This window comes from Typopeltis vanoorti, chromosome 22 (genome assembly GCF_054136105.1).
Source record: "Typopeltis vanoorti isolate ZY-2024b chromosome 22, IOZ_Tvanoo_1.0, whole genome shotgun sequence".
Lineage (NCBI taxonomy): Eukaryota > Metazoa > Arthropoda > Arachnida > Uropygi > Thelyphonidae > Typopeltis > Typopeltis vanoorti.
Genome location: NC_143570.1, coordinates 80,309,228 through 80,335,613, shown reverse-complemented (window position 1 = coordinate 80,335,613; position 26,386 = coordinate 80,309,228). Strand labels below are relative to the sequence as shown.

Below are 26,386 nucleotides of genomic sequence, written 5' to 3'. Positions count from 1 at the left end.
CTCTTGATGTGTGTGTGTGTGAGAGAGAGAGAAATATGAAGCAAAAAGGAATATACTGTATATCAATGTTTGTTAGAAAACTCACTTCTTGTGAGTTATTTTAGAATCATTGTGAAAAAAAATGTATAAAATATGAAAAATCTATTTGTAGCATATATCATAGTATGCCATTAATTAAATACTGCAGGACTGATTAATATCCACAATACATAGGGTATGATAGCTTCCACGATAATCAGATTCAGTTTTTTTTATCCACTAAAGAAACTTTTTGCAGGCCTTTTGTCAGACTTTTCATGAGTTATGTCTTTAGCATATGGAGAGTAGAAAGAAACTCAGGGGATAATATAACCAAAGAATATTAAAAAAAATACGTGATGCAATATCAGAATGTGGCCTGAGAGTTCAAAGAATAAACAGGGAAGAGGTCAAATGGATGTGTAATCTTATCAAGCAAGAGATATGTAATAAGGATGATATCCATTACAAAAATTATAAGCAGCAGGCCAGAAAACTCACAACAGTTGTATGGAAAACTAAGTCTGAGTATGAAAAGAAATTGGCTCTGAAAGCTAAAGATAACATCAAAGGATTCTATCGATATACTGCAAGTAAAAGAAAGAACATATAGCAAAGAATAACTCTACTGAATGCAGATGGTGTGAGGGTGACAGATGCTGAAGAGGTTGTACTACTAAATGCCCATTTTGCTAAAAGCTATCAACCTGGTGTATGCAACTCAGTGTTGCATACATGGTAACTCGCTGCTACTTCTTCACTAGATGGAAGAAACTCAGCACTGGATGAAACTTTGCACCATCTTTTCACAAGGGTAGTGCAAAGACTGATGTATCTGGCTATCAACCTGTAAGTAGCTGTATAGTAGTGGTGATGATTTTGAAAAAGTTGGTTATGGTTCATATAGAGAAATGGATTGATAGAGAAACAATACTTTGCAATGAACAGCATGGGTTTACTAAGGGAAGGTCATGTTTGTGTAACTTGCTCACATTCTATAATAACGTTACCGTTGAGCTCAATCTGTACATTCATTAATGTACAGATTGAATTCAACTGTACCTTCATTAACCGGAAAGGATTTGACATGTGACATACAGCTATTTGCTGATGATGATGATGCAAAAACAGATAGGGAGATCAGGTATGTGGCTGATATGCAGTAGCAGAATGATTTGAATAAGCTGGAATGGTGGGCATGAGAAAATGGATGTCAGTGAATGTCAAGTCATGCACTTTGACATAATTAGCTTTCCAATAGCATATTATGTTAGTGGGATTATCTTAGAAGAAACTGATGAGGCTAGGGATCTTGGAGTGTTAATAGATAGCAAGTTAAAGTTTAGGAGCCATGATAAGACCTCACTTGGACTATTGTGCACAGGTCTGGTCTCCAGATTTCCGTTGTGATTCTGATATATTGGAGAGAGTACAAAGGAGAGTGTTAAAAATGATATCAGGATTGTGGAATACTGATTATGAAGATAGATTGAGAATTTGTAAACTGCAGATACTAGCAAAAAGGAGAAAGAGGAGTGATATGATTGAGACTTACAAACTTCTGAAAGGGTTATACAGGATTTCAACTGATGGAAATTTTTCAATTTATGGAGGGTGGGGAAAGAACAAGAGGACATCCTTGGAAGCTGAGAATGAAGGCTGCCAAGAAGGGTGTGAGGGCTAGATTCTTCTCTCAGAGGCTGGTGTGTGATTGGAATGGATTGCCTTTGGAATGTTGTGAGTGCAAGCAGTGTGAATGAATTCAAGAATAAGTATGATAGCTGGCGTGTGTAGTATGTGGCCTCCCTCGATGAGTCTCTGACTTGCTGGAGCTCTCGCTTAATAATAATACATACAATTAAAATACATAAATACTAGCAAAAATTAGGAACATAAAATGGAGCATCAGCAGCTCCTTTCAGTAGATAATACATCAATGGTTGTGATTGTGAAAGACTAACTAGGTAGACTACCCTTAAAAATTGATAGGGAGCCTACCAATTTTTAAGGGGGAAAGGAAAGGATCAGAGAATTATTTTTTATTCATCATATAGTGCATACATATTAATCCAATATTTAAAAAGTAGCTATTTTAATGTGTTTTATTATAATATAGAATGCATACAATTAAAATACATAAATACATACTAGCAAAAATTAGGAATACAAAATGGAGGGTTGGCAGCACCTTTCTGCAGATAATGCACCCAACTAGACTGACCAGGGAGTCTACCGATTTTTTAAGGGCTGAAGAAAATAAAAACATCAGAGAATTATTTTTTATTCACCACATGTTGCATATATACTAATCCCACACTAAATAAAAAAAAGTAGCTATTATATGGTTAGTGAAGTATAAAATACATATCTCTTCTAATGTTCTGATCCTTTCCATATTTATTTAAAATTATAAATATAAACCTTTTTTCTATAATTTATTTTAATTAAAGATCTAAGTGAGTATTTCTAAACCTCCATCATGTAAATGCAGAAATTTAGATGCAATACTCGCTCCACACATGCACACTCTTTAAGAAAAAAAAAAAAAAAGTGGTATGAAATAAAATACAGAGCTTCTGTGCAATTTTAAAGAAAAAAGTCCCTGCAAAAAAACTTTTTAAGACACCAAAAATGAATAATATTACCCGAATTGAACTAAGACATTTTCATAAAAGTAGAAAACAAGTTCTGTAAAAAAAAATAAATAAAATAAAATAAAAATTGAGAGCCTTTTAATTAGCAAAACAAACTGGAATAATTAAAACCGTTTTAGCAAGCAATGAGTCTTTGAATTGGCATATATGTTCCCCCCCCCCCCAAGACATTACAACTGAAACATATGAATTTCCTAATACAATGCCTTTTCTGAAAACAGAAAAGAAATGTTATTCAGGTGCCATTCAGGTGAAGAAAGTGTAGTATGAAGTATCAAGTAACTGTTAGACTTGATAAAGCATTTACTGCATTTAATTTTTGCAAGAAAATTATATTCACAAATATGCGACGTATATTTCTGAATGTAGCTAATTATATGTAATTATATGTTTTGTTACAACACTTGAAAAAATAATGCAAATATATATTTATATACATACAGTTTTTTAAAAAAAGTCTTAAAGAGAGTGCTGAAGCACTTCTACTCTGCCCAAACTTAAATCGAAATGACTGCCTCTCTACAGGAAAACCTTGCTTAAAGCAATTAATCAATTAATGTGGGCTAAGCAAACCGCATTAAGCAAATACAATAAACAACAGGAATAATTATAATTCATCCATCAGTTAGCGTAAATTTAGAATAAAAATTATAGCAGCAATTATTGTTGTTGTTATGTTCCATCGAGTCATTTTCGACTCCTGGTGATCCTATGAACATACATTCTCCATTCAGATCTGTCCCTGACCATGGCTTTCAGAATTTCCAAACACACTCCAGTTGCTTCTTTAACTCCATCCACCCATCTAATTCTTGGTCTTCCTCTTCTCCTGCTTCCATCAACTATAGCAAGCATCATCATCTTCTCCAGACTGTCATTTGCTCGCATAATATGTCCGAAGTATGACAATTTTTGCTTGATGATCATAGCTTCGAGGGAGCAATCTGGCTTTATTCTGTCTATCACTGATTTATTGGTTTGCTTTGCAGTCCATGGTATTCTTAGTAAGCATCTCCAAACCCATAATTCAAATGCACCTATCTTTCTTCTTTCACTCCTTCTCAGGGTCCAACTTTCGCATCGAATACCACTGCTTTCACGATTCTGAATTTTGTTGTGAGGCTAATATCTTTATCTTTAAAGATCTTGCTTAAATTTGTCATTTCTTTCTTTCCAAGTAATAATCTTCTTCTAACTTCTTCAGTACAATACCCATCTTTATCAATTCAGGATTCTAGGAGCACAGAATTGTTAACTGCTTCCATTTTCTCCCCATCTACTTCAAAATCATTAAGTTCATATGTTGCCATAACTTGTCTTTTTGAGGGTAAGTTTAAGACCATATTTAGCACTTTCTTTTTTAACTTTCATAATAAGGTTCCTCCAAATCTTCTTTGCATTCTGCTAGCAAGGTGGTATCATCTGCATTCCTCAAATTATTAATATTTTTTCTACCAATTTTAATTCCAACTGACGACTCCTCCAACCCTGCCATTTTTAAAATGTATTCGCTGTACAAGTTAAACAGGTACGGAGATAAAATGCATCCTTGTCGCACCCCTTTACCTATTGTGAAATACTCAGTTTCTCCAAGATCTGTTCGGACAGTAGCTTCTTGTTCATAATAGAGATTCCTCAGAAGGATAATGAAATGCTCTGGGACTCCCATTGTTCTTAACACATTCCACAGTTTCACATGATCTAGAGTCAAAAGCTTTGCTATAGTCAACAAGGAAACAAAGGAAGACATTCTTTTGATATTCCTGTGCTCTTTCTATTATCAATCTCATATTGGCAATTTGATCTCTTGTTCCTCTACCTTTTCAAAATCTTGCCTGTTCATCTGGCATTTCTCTCTTCATGAATGGTTCCAGTCTTTTCTGAATGACCTTAAGTAAGATTTTATTTACATGAGAAATCAGTGCTATAGTTCTGTAATTTTCGCACTCTCTTGCAACACCTTTCTTCATAAAGGTATATAAACAGATTTTTTTCATTCCCTAGGCCATGTAGTTTTAATCCAAATTCGCTGACATAGAGCTGTTAAAATTTTAACTGCCTCTTCTCCCAGAGCCTTGAGCAGCTCAATGGGTATTCCATCTCCTCCTGGTGCATTCTTAATGGATAGCTGTTGCAGTACCCACCTCACTTCACTCTCCAGTGGTACTGTCTCCTGTGTATAATCCTGCTCTTCATATCTCTCAGTAATTTTGGAGTCCTTTCTATAAAGAGCTTCTGTATTCTTTCCATCTTTCTTTGATGTCTGCAGCTTCTGTAAGATATCCTTTGTGTTTACTTTTCAATATTGTCACCTTGGCACTAAACTTCCTGTTAGTTCTCTGATCTTTTTGAAAAGATCTCTTGTTTTGGTCTTCTATTTGTTGGCATTCCTGGTTAAAGTATTTTTTCTTGTCTCTTCTGGCTTGTCATTGAAACTCTGCAGAAGAAGCTATATTAGAGGATAAAAATCAATTGCTTAAATTTTTATTTAATGTCTAAACATTTGATTGAGCTACTTTTTTACAAAAAAAATTAAGTAAAGATGTTTGAATTGTGCTCTACTTTTACATCTTGTCATGCAATTTGCGATAGCTGGCGATTGCTTTATTAAGATTTAAGCAGACATAGAAGCTTCGTAGCATATCAGGATCAGCATCAAACAAAATTTCCTTAGCATACTCAGTGTGATTAAAAACTAGCTGAAGTTCTTTTGCAGTTAGCTTCTTGTTTGCACTCCTTATCTTCTTCTTCATATGCAGGCTGTTTTTCTAGTTGAAGGAGATCATTCTTGCATAACTGTTCTGAATGGGAATCGAGCAAGTTTCTTACATCTTCATTATTCTGTTCGTTAAATCCAAGTTCCTTTCCACTTGTGCTAATTTCTTCAATAAAGTTAGATCTTGGATTTTGTGCACGATAAACTAACAAAGACAAAGATCTAAAACAGCTACCAGTACACTGGATGGCTAATACAAAGGCCTGGGTAACAACTGCTGTATTTACTGAATGGTTCAATAATTGCTTTGTATACTAGAAGTGGAAACATATATGAAGCAAAAAACTCTTGATTTTAAATTTTATTAATTGTTGACAATGCACCAAATCATCACATTTAGAACATCCAAATGTGCAGATAGTGTTTTTCCACCCAATACAACAAGCATTATTCAGCCATTAGATCAAGGCGTAATTGCTACTTTTAAAAAATATTATGTTAAGCACACTTTTCAATTTATATTGGATAAACTAGAAAATTAATCATTAACAGTAACTGACATTTGGAAAAAAATGTTTATTTTGGACTGCTTAAATCATGTTGCATTTGCTATCACTGAAATAAGACCACAAAACTTTAAATGTCTGCTGGAAAGCGGCTTGGCCTGAATGTGTGAATTTCAGCTAATAATGTAGATATTTGCATGGCAAACCATGCAAATATCTATATTATCAGCTGAAATCATTACTTTGGCACAGGAAATTGGTGGAGAAGGTTGTGATACATTTAGCCAGAATGATGTAGACGAATTGCTTGTGGATAATGCCTTAAGTGATGATGATATTATTGGATATCGATTAACTTTAGATATCATCGAAGACCCAGAAAACGATTGTGAAGCGGAAGAAAAACCTGTCCCCCCCCCTCACGGCAAATATAATTCGAGAAGATCTTGAACTGTGCAGTAAAGTAAATTGGAAAATCATTTTCTTGTTAATGACACAAATTCTGAACGAGCCTTTAAATTCCAACGTGAGCTGAAGAACTGTATGTCTGGATATCGCAAGCTGTATAAAAAATTAATAAAATCATCATCGCAAAGTTTAATCACTGATTACACTGTCAGAAGAAAAAAAATCAGTACAGAACGAGGGTGAAGCTAATTCTGTTCGTGAAGAATTTACCATACAGATCTGATGTGCTGACTATCTCTTCTGGTGATGAAAGTGATTTTGCACCAGTTCGCAAACGTTGTCGAATATTGTCTATTAGCGACAATAATTCTGATGACAAAATGTAAAAAAAAAAATTATCACTTTTCAATAAAATTAAATGAATAAAGCTTTAAAACAAACTTAGCATTCTCATTTTCCTGAATTTTTATAAACTTTTTTATGCGATTTTAGGTTTATTTTAATTCATTGCTTCGGTTTTATGCGGTTTTAGAAAAGTGTGGAATTTATCCCTAATTTTTCAATGTAAGTTAGGTCTTTTTTGTACGATTTTTTATATGCGGTTTTCTGTGGAACATATTACTGCATAAAAAGAGACCCGACTGTGTGTCTCTCTCTCTCTCTCTCTCTCTATATATATATATAAAATTGCCAGTTTCTATGACGAGGATTTCCAGCATTTGAAATATACTTTATTCAAACCAGCTATTCCCTTCCATTTCTTCAGTTCTGTCTACAGCCTTAAATGCAAAGGGATGTGAATAAGTAGTATGGGCAAAGCACACTGGGAGTGTATTCTACCCAAAGGGCCACCGAAGATTTAAAGATCACATTGTTATATACTGCAAAATGATAATATGAATTAACCCCTCCTCCCCAATTCTAACAGCCTGTTCCTAAATAAAGGGAGATAAAAGTGAGCCATCAAACTATCACTCCATTGCCCTCAACACAATACTTTTGAAAGTGATGGAGAAGGTCATCAACAACCAGCTTCTTTACTAGCTAGAAATCTATCAGTTAATCAGTGATTACCAATATGGATTCTGCCACTTTCATTCTTAGCAGACCTTCTCACTAATGTCATCCATCTTTGGACATAGGACATGAAAAGCTTGTAGAAATGCACGTGGTCACTCTTGATATTTTCAAAACAACTAAGTCTGGCGCTGCAGCCTTCTTACCAAGCTACTTAAAAGCTGCTTTCTCTCTTACCCTCGGTAGGGGATTCCTCTCCAGTTGTTCTTTATGTGTCATTGCAGACAGCCCTTCTTATATGCTTTTCCATCCATGCAGGAATATCCCAAGACTATATTTTCACCTACACTCTTTCTCCTATACATTGATGATCTCACTAACGTAGAATCCTATTCACAATTTTGCTGGTGACAGTACACTTTAATTTTCAACTTCATTTACAGAAAAAAATTCTTGCTATTCTTAAGTGGGATGAAGATAATCAAGTGAATTTTAATATCACCAACACAATCCCTTCTTATTTCCCTTAAATAATTCTGCATTTTCCTTAAGTTTTGGTAATATTCTGCTTACCAACCAAGATCAGTTTTCTCTTTTTTACTTTCACATTAAGCTTATCCTTATATAAACACATCGTCTACAGCCACTTCACAATCAAGACACTTGGTATTCTTTTTTTGTACCAAACAACATCCTCTCATGCTCAACTCCTAACACTATATAAATTCCAAATTTGCACAACCTCAAAATGTTTTTCTCACATATGACGTGGTGCACCAAAAACCTCTTTCAGAATGCTTAAATGCATCCGGAAGTGAGCCATTAGCTTAACAGATGACTACCACCTTCTTTCCTCACTGACTTCCTCCAATCACTTTCCCATAAATGCTCTGTTTCTGTATGATGTGTTTTCCATAGCTTTTTCATGAATTTCCACTTCTCCAATGAAATGGCCAACACCATTCCTCCAATTTTTGTAATTAGATACAATCATGGGCAGCTGTTGATAATATCAAAATGCAGTTCAACTCCAAACTGAATGAATCAACTTCTCATCCTCTTCCTTCATTCCACGTACCTCGGTCATTTAGAACAGTCTTCCTCATACCATTTCCCTCAAAGAATAGAACCTACAACTCTTAAAGAAACATGTTAACAGATTTTCTTCTCTCTAATCACTTGTCTATGCTACATCTTGAGACCTTTTACTTTTAAATATGTGTAGATGCGTGTGTGTGTGAAAGAGAGTTTGTGTGTGTGGGGGGGGGGGGGGGTTGATGTGTATAATAAACATAGCATAAGGAGCTTAAATGGCAAAACAAACAAAAACAATAACAACAAATTTTTAGGGGAGGTTCAGATTAGAGAAGAGAAATGAAAGAGGAGAAAGACTGCTGGAATTTACTGTAGAGAACACACTCTTTATTATTAATACACTCTTTAATAAAAAAAAAAAATTGCAAATGAGCATGGAGAAGTTCTAATAGCCAGACCTGTAATGAAGTAGATTTTATAATAACAAATATACTGTAAAATATATTTGTTAATTTGTTTGTAAACAATTTTAATAGAAGAAGTGACCTCAGAATGGTCAGATCTAAAATAATTAATAAAAATAAAATAAAATAAAATAAAATAAATGGGAATAAAATAAACTAATTAAATAGAAGTTCAATGCAATAAACCTAGAAAATGTATAACTAGAAATATATATTAAGATGCTTTAATAGAGAACCTTCAAATAAGAAAATCAGACACAAAGAGGAAGGAGACCTAAATACCATTAATCAAAAACCAAGCCTGGCCTGGTTAGCTGAGTTGTTGGCATATCCATTCTCAAATCAAGAAGCTGCAGGTTCGAATCCTGTGGGAAAGGAAATTTGTGATTGTCATTAGATAGGAGATGAATGTCCCCATTTATTGGAGGTTTGAAAAAGTTCCATGGTCTCTGAAACAGGGTTTTGGACTATGACAATAAAAAAAAAAATTAATTAAAAGAAAATAATAAATAAATAAATAAGTCCGCAGGGCTAGCCTAGTGGCTATGCGCTTTGCAACCATATGCCTGGGGAAGGAGTGTCCTAGGTTCAATTCCCGTTGGTGACGTGAGGAGCTGAAGGATCTTCCTCAGCCATAGCCAAGTTAGCCAGTCTTGGGCGTGGACAGCAGGGTTTTTTCCCCCAGTTTATTCTGGGGTTTTTCATCCCGCAAAGCAGGCAAACTGGCCTTGAGAACTCAACACTACAGGCCATAGGATACACCGGGGCATAAGGCTGACCACCTTATCCTGTAAACGGAGTGAGGTCCGATGATCAATGGACCCTCGACACCGCAAGGTAAAAGAGGGTATAAGGAAGATGAGATGAGATAAATAAATAAAATATATATATATTTTATTTATTTATTTATATATGTAGAAATTTTTTACCTTGGGTATGTTATATATTACAGATACCAAGCAATTTTAAAATAAAACTTAGTTTTAATCCTATTTCCCAAGCAGTTCTTAAGCCTGGCTCACACTGATGAGACCTCAATAAAGGTCGAAACCGGTCTGGATATTGGCCCTTGCCTTTAATGTATAGCATCATACATCTCTGCTAGGGGATATGCTTTTCATTAAGAGTAAATACCCAGGATAGTGATCAAAGTTTACTCCACCTTTACCACGAGATGCCTGGACTTGCACTACGTGCAGAATCGCCCAGACTTGCACTACGTGCAGGTGCAAACTTGACTTACTTGGGAAATAGAATTAAAACCAAGTTTTATTTTAAAATTGCTTGGTATCTCTTATATATATATATATATATATATATATATAAATCAATAAAAAATAAGAGGAAAAAATCCATGGATTGGAAAACCATTCATGGATGAGAGCTAGATAAAATTATTTCCCCATATATTTTTTATTTATTATTATTATTTTATTTTATTTTTTTTTGCCATAGTCCAAAACCCTGCTTCAGAGCCCACACATGGAACTATTTCAAGCTTCCAATAAATGGGGACATTTATCTCCTATCTAATGACAATCACATATTTCCTTTCCCACAGGATTTGAACCTGCAGCTTCTTGATTTGAAAATCGATATGCCAACAACTCAGCTAACCAGGCCAGGCCAGGCTTGGTTTTTGATTAATGGCATTTAGGTCTCCTCCCTCTTTGCTGTCTGATTTTCTTATTTGAAGGTTCTCTATATTAAGAAGTAACAAACTTTAAAAAGAAACTTTAGACATTAAGAAAATGTAGAGCAATAAAAAGAAAGATTATAAAACACTCAGTAGTACTTGGAAATATGCAAAACAAAAATAAGGAAAAGAACAACTTGCATGAAATCCAATCTTTTAATACCAGAAAAATAAAATAAACCATTAAAAATACAAAAAATCTGAAAAGTTACGAGAAGAGATTTGCCAACAGGAAAAAAAAAAAAAAATGTTGCTCGGAAGAATGACAAACAGAATTAAGGAATATTATGAATTCCAAACTTGTAGTGACTAAGGAGGAAATTTAGAGGCAATCTTTAACTTGTATGGATTTGAAAACTGGATGTGACAAAAGTTGAGATAGTCTTTTAAAAACAAATGAAGTGCAGAAAAGAGCTCCTGTAGAAGATGGCATTTAAGTGGAACTATGTAGAAAATTTTTTATCTTGGGCATATCATACGTTAAATATACCAAGAAATTATATTCTTGGTTTTAATCCTTTTACCAAGGAAGAAAAACAATGTTTTGCATGTGAAGTATATTCACGTCTTAGCTACTTCAACCTTGGTATCTCTCCTAGGTCTTTATGAAACCTTTATAAAGGTCGAAACCTGCCTGGATAGTGGCCCTTCCTATTATGCTGTGCATAATTGGAAGGATTAAAACCAAGAATATAATTTCTTGGTATCTTTAAACTTTTATCTTTAACATTAAGTGGAACTACTGAAATTTGGAAGAAGAATAGTGGCTGATTCCTTTCACACCTTGTTTAAACCACTTATTAGAGGCCTGAAGAGGCTTGAAAAAGTTTCATGCTTGGTCTCTAGAGTAGGATTTCCAGACTAATTAAAAATAAATAAAAAATTACAAAATATATATATATATATATATATATATATATATATAAAATTGATAAAAATTGAAAAAATATATATATATTTAGCCTACCACAGTACAAATGTACTACAGGTTTACTAATAGCCTTTCATGGGTGGAACCATATAAATAAAATAAAATATCAGATTCATGGAATGATATAATAATATTTACAAGAAAAGTGAAAAGGAAAATATCAAAAGTTACAGGTCTATTATTAGTTTATTATCAGGAGTATAAATATTTACAAAAGTAACAAACAAGAGAATAATGCATCAGCACAAGTATATGAAATCACAGGAGTAGGCAGGATTTATCACGAACCAGTTGTTTTTAATCAATATTTTTTTAAATAATTTTTTTATATAGTCATTTGGCATTAGTCATTGTGAAAGGTTTTGTTGCTGTTTATTTTATCTTCAAATAGTGTTCAATGGCATAATTGTTAGATCACACCAGTTTTCTGTATTGGAATGTTCTGTGTATGTTTCTGTGTCATAAATAACAATTATAGTAACTGATATACCCTAGTTTCCTGTGTATGTCACAATATGCAGAAAACCAGTATGCCATTAGCCATTTTTCACTGAAGTATGAGATACCATGAAAAAAAGTCCCACTAAACAACTGGTGTTAAAAGTGGCTTCTTGCAAGGCTAACTCTTCATACTGCTGCGGCAATAGGCAGTCCATTGCTAACTGTTCCTCCACTTGAAGTTTGCATTAAGCCAATATCAAGGTGGGATAATGCCAGTTTTCTTAATGTGACAGCTCTTGCCTCTGTAGCACAATTGGAAGAACGATGGTACATTGCGCCCTTCGATTGGAATAGGCCTAAGTTCGATTCTCGTTGCGACGGAAGGGATCTTTATCTGGATGATTTCAATCGAAGGTGAGTTAGCCGATCTCATACGGAGGTAGCAGGGTTTTTTCTCCCGCATACAGACAAATCGGTCCTTCAGAACACACGCAATTTACAGACAAAAAATACTAGTTGTTGTTGTGGTGGTGGAGGTGGGCGGTAGATGGCGTTGATGGAGATGATTCGTGGTAGAGGTTCAGTGTAGTGGATGAGACAGTTGTAGGTGTCCTCCCGCGATGAGTCTTCGGACTCCTTGGAGGTATCAGGAATAATAATAATAAGAGAGAGCCAATCACATCAAGGCTGTGAACGTTGAACTTTTTACTTTTTTAAAAAAATGTTTTATTATTATTTTTTTTTATTTTATATTTGTTGAGTTCTCTGACCAAATCCATAGGATTTTGTTAAATAAAAGATGTAGTATAAGAGTTCCTGGCAAAACTGGAGAACAGGTAAATAAAAGAGACGATATCATAAACAATGGGACATGCAGGAACAACTGATTAATAAATTTTAGTGCTATATAAGCACAGAGCGAGGAGATGAGCTTCTTTTTAAATTTTTCATTCCAATGAATCTTATTTTTAATTAGGCCACTCAATTTGTTTTATGAGTCACCACTGTCAAATTTCCCTTAACTCTGGCTGTATTTATGTTTCTGTCACAAAAACACAAACATGTTCAGTATATGTTTCTATGTCACAAATAACAATTATTTTATTGTTTGGTTATAGTCATCAGTATTAAGAAAGGCTATGCTGTTGTCTTTATTAGCGATGAAACTTTTGGAATTTTAAACTTTTAATAGCTTGGTAAATGATTTTGATAATTCACAAATATACTTTGAAAATATGTCATTTAAGTCACCTTTAAAATCATCATGGAACTTGACTCATGTGTGAGATCTGCAAAAGACATTCATCCTAATGAAAAATATCTGGGTGTATATAAAAATTATGTAGCCAGAAGGGCCATATAGAAAAACAAGCCCACATACAAAAATCCAAACCAAAGAACATTTGGGACATTATGGGCTGGTAACACGTAACCTCTCGCAGCCAAATCATTTTCCCCCAATGAGTACAATCCATAACTCTTCAAGAAACATATTAATTAAATCACTTCTTTCTCCTTAATCACTTAACTACAGTGTCCACACATGGCACTGTAGTGTAATGGATCTAGTGATCTTTCATGTGTAGTCTTCTCTCTCTCTCTCTCTCTCACACACACAATCTTTGGACTCCCTGGCAGTGTCACATAATAATAATAATAATCTTGTTTATGCAAACTACAGCAAATCAAATAATGAATCTCATGAAATTAATAATTAACTTCTCAATTTTAACTGTCACAAACACCACTGAAATATTATCATTGCGAAATGAAGGGAAAAAATTTGTATTTCATACTGCTCTTATTTCTTTTTCTAACAGTTTTTTGTATATCTGTCATGAAGATACTAGCATAAATATATCTAAGATGAAATGCAATGACTTAAATTTAAGTCTCACTTGATTTTCTTCACATGACAAAAGAAGTCCTGTTATTTTCTGAATATCTGTAACTACATTTTTTCCCCCCTTTTAGGCCACTAGGACTTCGTTCTTTTGCTTATGTTGATAGCCCAAATACATGAATTGTAAAGGGCAACAGCTCTGTTCTCTTTCTCCACACAAGCATTTATAAAAGATGGATTTTGTTTGGGCAATTTAATAATTGATTTTATGATAAGGTAACAAGCGTATCAGATAAGGGGGATTCAAATATAGTGGCATTCTTGGATGTCGCAGAATCATTTGATAGGTTACTTCTTGATAGGTTGGTTTAAAAGCTGCACAGGATGGGAATGCATATTCTATTGGTTAAAAGATGTAGTATAAGAGTTCCTGGTAAAACTGGAGAACATGGTTAAATAGATCAGAGATTGGCTCTCTGATTCAATCTTCTGCAAGCTTGTAAGATAAATAGCAAGGGACCAAGAACAGAATACTAGACTCCAATTGTGTCTAGGATTCTTTTAAATGGTAACCAGTGGGGTTACCAATTCAAGAACATAATCCTGGACACACCACTGGTTAGTAACCAGTGGTGTGTCCAGGACTCGGTTTTTGATCCTTTACTGTTTAATCATCATCATATGTACCTAAAGGGGTGTACAGGATATTATGATAGTACTAAAACAGTGTATGTTAACCTTTTTTTCATGGTGCCCCCCTTTTAATTATCTGTATGGTCTGGAACTCCCTGCTCATATTTGTATGGCGTAGAGCCCCTATGCACAAGGTTAATGACTCAATAAGATAATTATAATATATTATTAAGCAAACCTAAATTATCAACATATTTGAACTAATAATTAATTAAAAATTAGCAAATTTGATACAAATTAATTTTTACTCAAAAAAAATGTAAACTTACTGTATTTACATTTAATAAGCAAATCATTAATGGCTACCCTGAGCCTGATGAGATCCTGTTAATTTTTCGATATCAGGTTCAATGTTCGACAAACGAAGTCTCAAGTTCATTATTATATTAATAGTATTATAATGCTTACCGTCCCCCTCAGCACACCCTAATCACTTACCACCCACCTCAGCACTCACAGCATCCTCAGGGGGGGGGGGGGTATGCTACCAGCCAGGTTAAGAACCACTGTACTATATGAAGAACTTACATCATTACTAACATCCTATCAACAATTTTGCTCCAAATCAATCTGTTATCTGTCAAGACTTTAACATTATCAGATCTTATATTTCTGCCTTCTAAGGCAATTTTTTCTGTATAAATCCACTAATATCTTGGTCTTCATCTGGATCTTTTTCCTGCCAACCTGGCAAAGAACACTTGTTTTCCTAATCTTTCCTCCCATTCTTTAAGTGACCATATCACCTGAGATTAGCTCTGCTAACATATTCTTGGATGCTAACAATGTTGTCAAGTTCTTTCCTTATAGTTTCGTGGTATCCTTATATCCGGCGTGGTTGGCTGAGTGGTTAGCGTATCCGCTCTCCAGCAAAAAGGCTGCAGGTTCAAATCCCGCTGTGGGCATGGATGTTTGTGATTGTTTCTGGAAGTGTAGTGGTGGTCGGTGGTAATGGAGTTGGTGGATTGGGTGGTGGAGACAGAGTTGTATAGCAAGTGCCCTCCCTCGATGAGTCTTTGGCTCCCTGGAGGTGTCAAATAATAAAAATAAAAAAATAAAATAAAATAATATTACCACTGGTGCCATCTGTTCACAACCCTAATCTTTCTTAGGACTCTCATATATGTGGTCTCTAGTCTTTGGTAAGTGTTTTATTTCTAATCCAGCTTTCAGATCCATAAGTTAAAATTAGTTTGAACACTGTCTTGTATACAGCTAATTTAGCGTTTTGATTAATTTCTCTCTTATTCCAGATGACTTCCTACCATAATGATTCATTCTGCTGTCTATTTCCATATTTAATTTACGGTCTTCACTAAAAATTGTGCCTAAGTAACTGAAATCTTTTACTTGTTTCATAGGTTCTCCATTCACAATGCAGTTGATATTTTCAATGCTTCTGCCTATTTTCATTGTCTTTGTCTTTTTATTGCTGACCTTCATACCATATCTATTACAACAGTCAGGGAATCTTGCAAACTTGTAGCAGATATATTTAGAAGTATAACATCATCTGCATAAAGCAGAGCTGACATTAACATCCTCATATCCAATTTTGATATCAGGTTTAATACTACTTTCCTTCATAATGTGATCCATATAGATAATGAATAACAGAGAGGATAATGTGCATCCTTGTCTAATACCAGATTTAACATCAAACCATTTTCCTGTACTTCCTTTAATTCTAACTGCTGACTTACAGCTCAAATAAAGACTAAGCATTGCTTGATATAATGCCCTATTGATACCATATAACTGTAGCGTTTTGAACAGTTTTTCTCTTGGCAACTTGTCATATGCCTTTTGCAGGTCTACAAAACGTAAATACAGACCTTTGTTATATTCCCAGGATTTCTCAACAAACGACTGCACATCATACTGCTATTATGATGAGTACACTGACATGTAAAGATAACAAGGTGGTTGTGGCACTGTATAAAGCATTTGTCAGGCCACACTTGGCCTATTGTGCTCAGATTTGGTCATCTAATTTTGACTATAATGCTGAAACATTGGAGCAGGTCCAGAGATGAGTGACTAAGACAATATCAGGATTCTAGAATGTTGGCTATGATGAAAGGTTAAAGGAATGTAAATTACAAGGTTTAGTGGACAGGAGGAAAAGAGATGATATGATTTATAAAGATATTTATGTTAGTTAAGAGATTTTATTGGATTAATACTGAGAGTTTCATAAAGAAAACATAAGGGGGAGGGGGTGAAGAATCTGAAGGTATCCCTTGAAGTTATGTAAGAGTGTGGTGAAGAAGGGTGTGAGGAGTAGATTTTTTATATGGAAAATCTGAGTGAAAGGAACATATCACCAGAACATATCATAAATGCAAGGAGTGTTAAAGATTTTAAGGTTGAATGTGATAAATATGTTGTCAGTGGATTGAACCTCCCACAATGAGTCTGCTGACTCCATGAAAGGTGTGATGATAATAATTATTATATTATTATTACGTGATACCTCCAAGGAGTCCAAAGACTCATCGAGGGAGGGCATCTACTCTACAACTCTCCATCTCCACCACTCAACCCACCAACCACAGCAAACCACTTCATCTACTGCCCATCACCACCATTAGTATTTTCACAAACATCCATGCCCAAGGTGGGATTCAAACCTGCTGCCTTTTGGCTGGAGAGTGGATACGCTAATTATGACCTTAAACCAGTCCTAACTTCTTCAAAAAGAATAACCTTCTCAAATAAGAATTAAAGCATATTCGAGTTGCACATGTATGACTATTCTCACAGCATTCAAGCATGCGTGGAATATGCACAAGGGCACTGAGTGTGAAATATGTTATAAGTTCCTTATAACATTATTCGCACACAGTGCATTAAATCCACCATTACTTGAATTAAAAGAACGTTATCATCCCAAACCTTCAGAACACACACAATTTTACAGACAAAAATACTAGTGGTGACAGGCAGTAGATGGCATTGATGTAGATGATGATGGTAGTAATAGTTTGTAATGGTGGAGACAGAGTTGTAAAGTTGGTGTCCTCCCTTGATGACTCTTTGGACTCCTTGGAGGTGTCAAGAAATAATAATAATAAAACATTTGTTTCTTTCATCTTTTCACATGTTTCTTTTCTTTCATTTTGTTTCATGAGTCTGTTGTCATGATGCACAGATAAGGCAAAATTATACTTTTTTTTTTTTTTTTTGAATATACAAACTAAAATACAAGTTTTCTAGACAAACATATCAACTTATCTACACTTTCTGTTTTTCTTCATTGTTCTTACCTGCATTATTTTATAGCTCTTTGCCACTGGGGCTTTGCTAATAAATCAAGTAAGAACATTAGCATTTCTCCCATTAGCAAGCATCAGCTTCAATAGTTGCAACATCTACTTTAGCGGTGACTTTATATCGTTCCTAATACTAGCGTACTTATATACACTTTATGTTTTTGATAGTACTGAATGAACGTATAAGATGAGAATGCATAGTATCCCCATTCAAGGGAGCCAATAGTTAACCACTCGTGGTTACCTATGAGCTTAATGACATGTGGTGAGGATCATATCTCTTCCACATTGTCGTAAGTATTCATGGCTGTAAATCTGTGTGTGTGTGTGCGTGCACGCACAGGGTTTCCTGTTCTGAGGGACAAAAAAACCCTAAGTTTAAGTGAAAAACCCTCTACCTCCATATGAGCAGGCTAACTCACCTTTAGTCGAAAGAAACCAGATAAAGGTTCCTCATGTCATAGACAGGAATCAAACCCAGGTCTTTCTGACCAAAGGCTTTGTCTATACTGAATGAGCCACAGAGGCTCTAATGCATACTATTATTATTATTTGACACCACCTGGGAGTCCAAGGACTCATCGAGGAAGGGCACCTGCTCTACAACTCCATCTCTACTATTCAATCACCAACTGACCGCAACTACACCAATGCCATCTACCGCCGACCACCAATAGTATTTACACATACTTCGCATAATTTAACAAAAGTCACAAAAATTTATCTTATGAAAGCCACTCTATACAGTTTCTATCATCTCTGATATATGATTAATATAAAATCTAACATATTGCAAAATTGTTTTCAGTGACATACTGACTATAAAGATCTCAATTAGACGTCTTTACAGCCAGTATCCTTGATCCCAGAATGATTCTAAATTTAGTCTTTCTCCCAGTAATTTTTTAAAATAGCAATTAAAATTTTTTAAATCTTAATTGCTATGTCTCAGACTAATGAAATCTTATTTAAATCATTAAAGAATTAGAAGTTGGCTGTCATCGTTAACTACCCTTCAACATTTCAAATTTTTGTATTAAATTTTAATTTCATAATCAGTATCATTCTTAAAACACACCACTGTCCCTAACACTGTAGCACTTGTGGGAAACCACTGGTCACAGGAGTCTAATTGAAAGTACAACTTCAGTATTCCTCCTTTTTCTATTCCTCTCTCTCTCTTTCTCGCTCTTATTTAAGTCTTTTGAAGACTTATAAACTCCTTCATCTGAGTAGCTAAAATCTTAAGGATTAACTCAGAACAGTGAAAAATGGCATAATGTGAAAATAGTAGGGCAATTTAAAATTTTTGAATCAGTATGGAAAGGGTACAAACACTTCATCAGAGACTCTCATTATTAATTTGTAACAACTTTAACGGTTCTTCTAATACCTCTGCTCCTCTTAATAAAGGTCGCCATGTGATATTTTGTTGTCGACCACCCCAAGATAGCTCACTATTAAAAAAAAAAAAAAGATTTAACTTGCAAGTAATCATTGGCAGTTTCATTACTATTTACCACAGGAAAAATATCCTAACTTCAATAGCACATCCATTCCTTTGATCCCTCAACTTAAAATGAAAACCTCAGACTAACCAGCATATGCCAAATGAAGGAAGGGTAGGAGCAGGGTGACTACCACTAGTACTTTTGTACTAGATCTACTACTTTTTATAAATTTTTAGTTCTAGTACATTCACCAACAGATCTAGTGCTTTTTTTCCCTTCCGAATAATAATAATAATAATAGCAACAACATGAGAGTTAGACATATGATTTTAATATTTTTCTCTTCTCCCACCTCTCCATATGTCACATTCAGTGGCACAAGAATATGATTTCTCTTTTATTTTCCTACCTCTCTCACTGTTCGCTAGTCTTCTCTCCCCCCCCCCCCTCCCCGAACCCTTACTCATGCAATCTGAGTTGGCATTAGCCAACGAAAATATATTCTTTGCTGTTCAAACACTTCTCGCAAGTTATAAGAAATTCAGTGTTTTTATTAATTTTATTAACAAAAACTTGTTTAATTCTTCATCAAAAATATTATTTAGATTTTCCTGTTAAACATGGGCAAGTGCCAAGAAAAACTTTCTAAATTTAAATTTGATTCTAAATCTCAGGGGAAAATGTGTAGTGCATCAGTCAGTAAAGTACATAAACGAGCCATTGAAAGTGAAGATCTCAATGCCAGTCCTTCCCACTCACAAGAAACCACTTCTGACACAGGTAATTCAGATAAAAAAAGAAAGTGATAATAGTTATGTTTCAAATTCAGATTTCCAAGGTTCATCTAAAAAGATGAAAAAATCATATAAGCAAAAATTCAAAGAAGAATGGTTAGAGGATCCTGGATCAGTTAAGGTAAAAGTAAACAACACACTGCTTTTGTAAAATTTGTGATATAAGCATTAATGGTAGCAAATGTCTATTGATTCATTATGCAAACACTCCAAAACACTAGCAGAATGTAGAATCTAAAAGAAGCACACTAGGTATAATCTCATTGTTTAAATCCAATTCCAAATACCAGTTGGAAAAAAAAATTAAAGAGGCAGAATTAAGATTATGTGCATATGATGCAGACAGGCCCCCCTTCTGTACCAGGGCGCAAAGAACCCAGGTGGCACAATTCAGGGACAGTATAATCAAACACATTCATAAAAAAATAGGGAATAAATAACACACTGAACTGTTTGTGCATATTTGTCACCTTCGAATGCGAGAGATTTCAGTGAGGGGCTGAGTCGCTGGGTAGTTAAATAAATGGTACGAGCTTCAACACAACTTACTTTAATCACTGCTCTCAGCACACTGAACAAACATTCTATCAGTTTCTTGAGTTTTCTTCTTGATGGACCTGTGTTTAACTCAGGATTTCTCCATGAGTGCAGGTCACAAAGATGCCTTCAACGATCTTGATCTTGAGCCTCTCTCTTCCACGTTATATACCCATTGATTTCACTAGTCTTCTCATCTTGTAGGTGGTCTTCCTGGTTTTCTCTTTATTCTTGTTGCCAGTTGAATATTCTAATGTCCATCTGTTATCCCTGAGTCTGGCTATGTGACCTGCCCATCTCATCCTGCTTTCATATACTGCAGTTACCATATCTTTTATGCCTGATCTCTTTCTTAGTTTCATGTTTCTAGCATGTTCCATTTTACTGATATTACAAATCCTATGTTCTATTGCACACTGAGTTATTCTGAGAGTCTCTTCTTCTTTTCTTGTTGTGTTCCATTTTACATTATAGGAGTATGTTTGTTTATTATATAAAAATAAGTTGTTTTTTTTACTATTTGTGTTTTTTCTTTATTTTAATATACATTCCTCTTAATGTGCTGTATAATAAAATGATTCATGACGTGTTATTGTACTTCAAGATCCTTTAATTTTTAATGGAAGGGGATACAAAAATTTTGCACTCAGGCGGCGCAAACCCACGGAATGGCCCTGGATGCCAACACAATCTGCTTATGTGGCTTATGGATACTCTTCCAACTTTATTGAAAACAACTGCTCCTGACAGTGAAATTGCTAAGAAAATATAGTGTGGATGAACTAAATGTAACTATTTCATAAAAATTGCTTTGGCTGTAGATTCACACAATGAAATCTCAAAGAAAAAAAAAAAAAAAAACTCTTTGATAAATGGCCTCCTTTTGACCAAATTAAAACATTCATCAGCTGCAGATTTTACTATTTCTGAAGAGTTAATTAATTTAGCAAAATCTCATAAAAATAATGAATAAATACTTCCAGTGTTTTTCTTGTGGGTGAGAACTCCTGTATATATATATATATATATATATATATGTAAATATATATATAAGTAGCATATTAAATAGCTGAAAATTTAATGTTACATTATTTTAAACACTGGTAAATTAATACAGTGAAGTGCTAGAGTTACAATGGGGACTTCTGTTATGATGATTGACAACTGCAGCTCTTGGACTCATAGATGACTACAGTAAGGTGAGTTTTAACTTTTTTTTCTTTTATATTTGTTGTACACGTGTTAATTTAGCGGTTTTACATTGAGTTAATCTATGATGATTAGGTAGTAATATCGTAAAATGTCCTAAACAGAGTGAAACGAAAGCAAATAAAAATTTAGTACTTTTTTTTCAGATCTAGTACCTTTTTCCTGCATAAGTTAGTACAAAATATTTTTGCTGGGTGGTCATCCTGGGTAGGAGGAGTGGAACATCTTAGAATAAAGAAGTTCTGCACGGAGTATGATTAGTAACTTAAATCTTATGATAAAGACATTTTATTTACTGCATGTGGCTTTCATAGTAAAACCTGTGCGTACTAAAATTTCAATAGTTGCAGTGGTTCCTGACTTCGCATTCACGTTAGCAACCCAAGATTAAGTTATACTGAGGTCAGAAATGGCCCGTTTTCGTTACATGTGTCTCTGACTGATGCTATATATTTGCATGTCATGTCAAAATGAAAAAAATAATAATAATAAATAAAAAATTGGAAAGCGTGTTGAAAATTAAACGTCTATGAAGACTACAAAACTTTGAGAACAAATAATCTCCTTAGTACTAGCGAACGCAACGATTTTCAAATATTCTGAAAAAAAAAAAAAAAAATGTTGTGCCAAAATTAGCAAAGTTTCAGCATTAAAAATGTGTTATCGCAATCGTTTCATTATAGAATTATACTGTTTTCAAACCGCGTATCATTGTTTCAATATCAAAACGATATCAAAAAATGATAAAATAATAAACATCTAAATAATGTTAAGAATTGTGATTGCCCTTACTAAATTTACCTTCGCACGCTTAAAACTCAACTTCGGTAAACATGAACAGATTTTTTTTCTCTTGAGCAATAACCATTGAAAGTTATATGTTCCATTTTGAACATAAGACATCTTCAGCAAAATATATGTGTATTACTTTTTTTTCTATTATCACTCCTGTAAGTGATACCCAATTATCACACATGCTGTTAGGCTTAGTATATCAAAAGTAAATATAATTCATGAACTAATTTCCTATTCCAAGAACCAAGCATATTTTTTAGTACATCGCATGCTGGCTCAAAAAGGAATAAACTATAGCGTGGACCACTTAAAAAAATGGTAAAAAGTTTATAATTAACGATAAATAACTTTTGTATTTTGAATGCATTGAGAAATGGCGACTACAGCGAACATAATGACAGCCAACAGAGGACATTTATTTGAAGGAACACAAACATCAAAATCGCAGTGTAATGGTCATAAAAAAAAAAAAAAAACTTGAACATTGTTGAGAATTATGCGATTTTCACTACCAAAAGGAAATCAAATATATATTTACCTTAACTTATATTATTATCCAGTTTGATAAAGAACTATTCCAGGCGTCACTACATACACGACACAGAATGAAGACATAAAAGCAGCGGTGCAAATCGTATTTCAGTCCTATACATCGGCGTCATTTAGGTCAATGCCCTTCTCGTATATTATAAAAAGTAATTTGGATCATAACGGTTACTTAAAATAATGTTACATGGTCCATATTATGTATATCAATAGGGCTGCAGATCACTGGGAAACATTTTTACAATAACGAACTTAATTTACTCTTTACGCAAGAGCATAAGAAGTTTCAAGTATTACGTTATATTTGTTTAACTATGATATTTGTTTAAATGGAAAAACAAAAAAAGTGTAAATAACTATACGCTATTAAAATGAAACGTATAATAAAAGTTGCAGTCGTCAAAACCACCCTCTGATATTCAATAACATCACTTTATTTCTGAAGGGCAGATGACACGACGACTAAGATGCACAAACACCATGTGGCGGAAGAATACAATAAACATTATCGTTGTACTTGCGAAATAAACTTCGTTTTAAATAATAATCATAAACGAAACAGAAAAACTGCAGATTCAACAAAGGTTCCATGGGTAACACAGTCTTAAATAGATCTGGACAAAATTACTCGTTTCCAATATCACAGCATTAACATGCTAATAAATGAACGCAAGATGCATATTGCTTTTTTTTTTTTTTTTAAAAAAAACCATTTTTTGAAATCACCCTATATATATAATGCATGTCTGTCGACAGGAGTCGTCGCGAATCCACTTAGTTTTTCTTTAAATTTGTTAATCAGAAAAATAAATTTATCTCAGAAGCCAGATTAAAAGAAAGGAGAAAAAAAAAGGCGTTAGCTTAGCTGAGAAAAATTATTATTAGGTAACATCCATAGAGTCAACAGACTGTATAACAATTATTATATTTACTTTTGCAGTAACTCCTCTTCCATCGTCAAAAACAGGCAACATGATGACAACGGCTAAATAAGTATTCTTTAAATGATTTTATTTCATAACGGCTGGAGATATTTCATCATTATTACGTATATTTTTGTAGAGAATGCGATATTTGCCATTAGCATCAACCCCATAGTTTATTATGACTTTTCAGAAATTCTCAAAAAATAAATAATTAAACATAAAATTAGTAATTATCAAAGAAAGTGCCATACGGCTTCATTTCAGTGATGTAAAATATATAGAAATAGTGAATATTAAACATCCAACATTATTTTAAATCTGAATATATGTAGAAACTTTGGAAGTTTCGAAATTTTGAACAGTGAGCTTATGAGAATATAATCTTCGGCATCAGAATTGCCTTAGGTTGCAATACTTAAAAGACACGCGCACTTCCCAAGCCATCCGTATATTCACCTTCTATTGGTGCGTTTTGATAAAGGTTTCAGTGAGTTCACAGCTATTTCGAATGGGTTGGGTCTCTTCAAAGACCAGGTAAACCTTAAGGGAACAAGAACTCCCATTGAAAACCAAAGCAATCAGACGTCAGAGCTTTGTATTTTTCATAAGTGAACCTGCAAATATAATCAACATATAACTCTCCAAATAAACAGTTACTGGAAGCATACTTCACTGAAATTCCAGACACAGACGAAGCAGTGTTAAGTAGCAGGAGACCTGAATGCTAAGCACACACACACCCTGGAACAGCAGAACTACAAATCGGAACAGAATACTCAACGACTTTGCTGCTGCCAGGAACACAGTAATCAAAGGACCTCTGGAACCCACATACTACAATGTGGAAGGACTTCCTGATGTCTTTGGCATAGCGATACTACAAAATATTGCACAGCAATACCAAATAAGTGTGACGAACGACCTCAGCTCTGACCACAACCCAATTTTACTCCAACTGGGCTTACAACATGAAAATATCTCAAATAGGGTCCAAACCATCAATTGGACAAAATTAACAACCTCTCTACAAGAATCTGTTGGCTTATTTCTAGCAATTGACTCAAAGAAAAAATCGACGATTTAATTTCGAGCTTAGAAAAGAAGATGACTTTATTAACAACTGCCACTACGAATGTGCTGCACACAAACGCCGATTCACTTCTGCATAGGATTAAAAACCTGATCTGCGAAAAGAACAGAGCCAGGTGCCAATACCATAGATCTTTCGCCACAGAACACCAACAAGTTCTCAAAGGAGCTACAAAGGAAGTTCAATATGCCCTTTAAAACTATCAAAATCAACAGTGGGTGACAAAATTTCAGTCCTTAAACACAGAAGACCAGAAGTTCTGGCAAACGACCAAAACTCTATTAACATACCATAAGCCTCTCCTATCAATCCATGATATAAGTGGTATGGTTTATTGTGATGTAGACAAAGTTGAAGCCTTTCCTGACAGCCTAGAGAAACAGAGTAGGCCAAAATACATTCATATGGATCTAGACTACATCAGTAAAATACACACCTGGGTACGTTGTATAACACTCACAGAGTACACAAACCCCATCCGACTGACATCCTGATGAAGTAAATGTAAGCATAACCAAACTGAAGAATAGGAAAGCACCAAGTCCAGATGGAATTTCTAACAAAGGCATCAAATGCTTAGCACATAAAGTTGCAATATACATTGTTTCTATTATTTATGCAATATTAACCACCCAACCGTCCAAGACGTATATATACGACCAGGTTACAATGGATGCAAAGTGCATATTAAAATTGTAATACCAATGATATTACATTGAAATATGTGATGGATACGAAGTGTAGAGGGGTGGTGTATTTTATCCATATTGACCGTGCGTGGTTAATATATCCCTACTTCAATTAAAGTAGCAGATGTAATCTTAACCCATAACCAGGAAAAGCATTAACGTTCTCAAACTATCAGCCTGCTCTCCTGCCTAGGAAAATACCTGAAAAGGTAATACTAATATGACTGCAGACATTCGCTAAAGAATTAAAAATGTCATTCCCTATGAGTAATTTGGATTTAGAGGGAGTCATTCTACAGAACAAGTTCTCAGAGTCGTGGAAAAAAAGCATAGAGTTGAACTGAAGCAGCATACATGAGTGATCTTCCTGAACATTTCCAAAGCATTCGACAAAATATGGCACAATGGGATTCTTTTCAGACTCCTTCAGTCCAAATTCTATTTAATAGGACGGATCAAACTCACCAAATCGTACCTCCGCGTTTGCAAACTTCAAGTAAAACTGTATGAAATTAGATCGTCTGAATGATCTAATTTCCTACTGATGTTCCTAATGAGTTCCACAGTGGATTCATACACTGCAAACGTCCACCAGGACTCCCTGCTATTATTTCTGCTCTCTGGTATCCATGTGGCTGATATCATATGCACA

General features: G+C 34.5%; 1 protein-coding gene across 5 annotated transcripts in view; it reads right to left on the bottom strand.

The window, feature by feature from the left end:
* Positions 1–23,543, bottom strand: part of ebi (transducin beta like ebi) — a 253,321-nt gene extending 229,778 nt beyond the window's left edge. For 2 of the 5 annotated variants that reach the window (XM_090412345.1, XM_090412347.1), the window contains exons 1-2: positions 23,022–23,542; positions 2,167–2,265 (exon numbers count right to left, since the gene is read on the bottom strand). The gene's annotated coding sequence lies outside the window, so the exon portion shown is untranslated. Of the gene's footprint in view, positions 1–2,166; positions 2,266–22,489; positions 22,610–23,021 lie in introns of those variants that run through there. The other 3 variants (XM_090412349.1, XM_090412346.1, XM_090412348.1) reach the window with 3 other exon arrangements.
* Between the last annotated feature and the right edge of the window lie 2,843 nt (positions 23,544–26,386).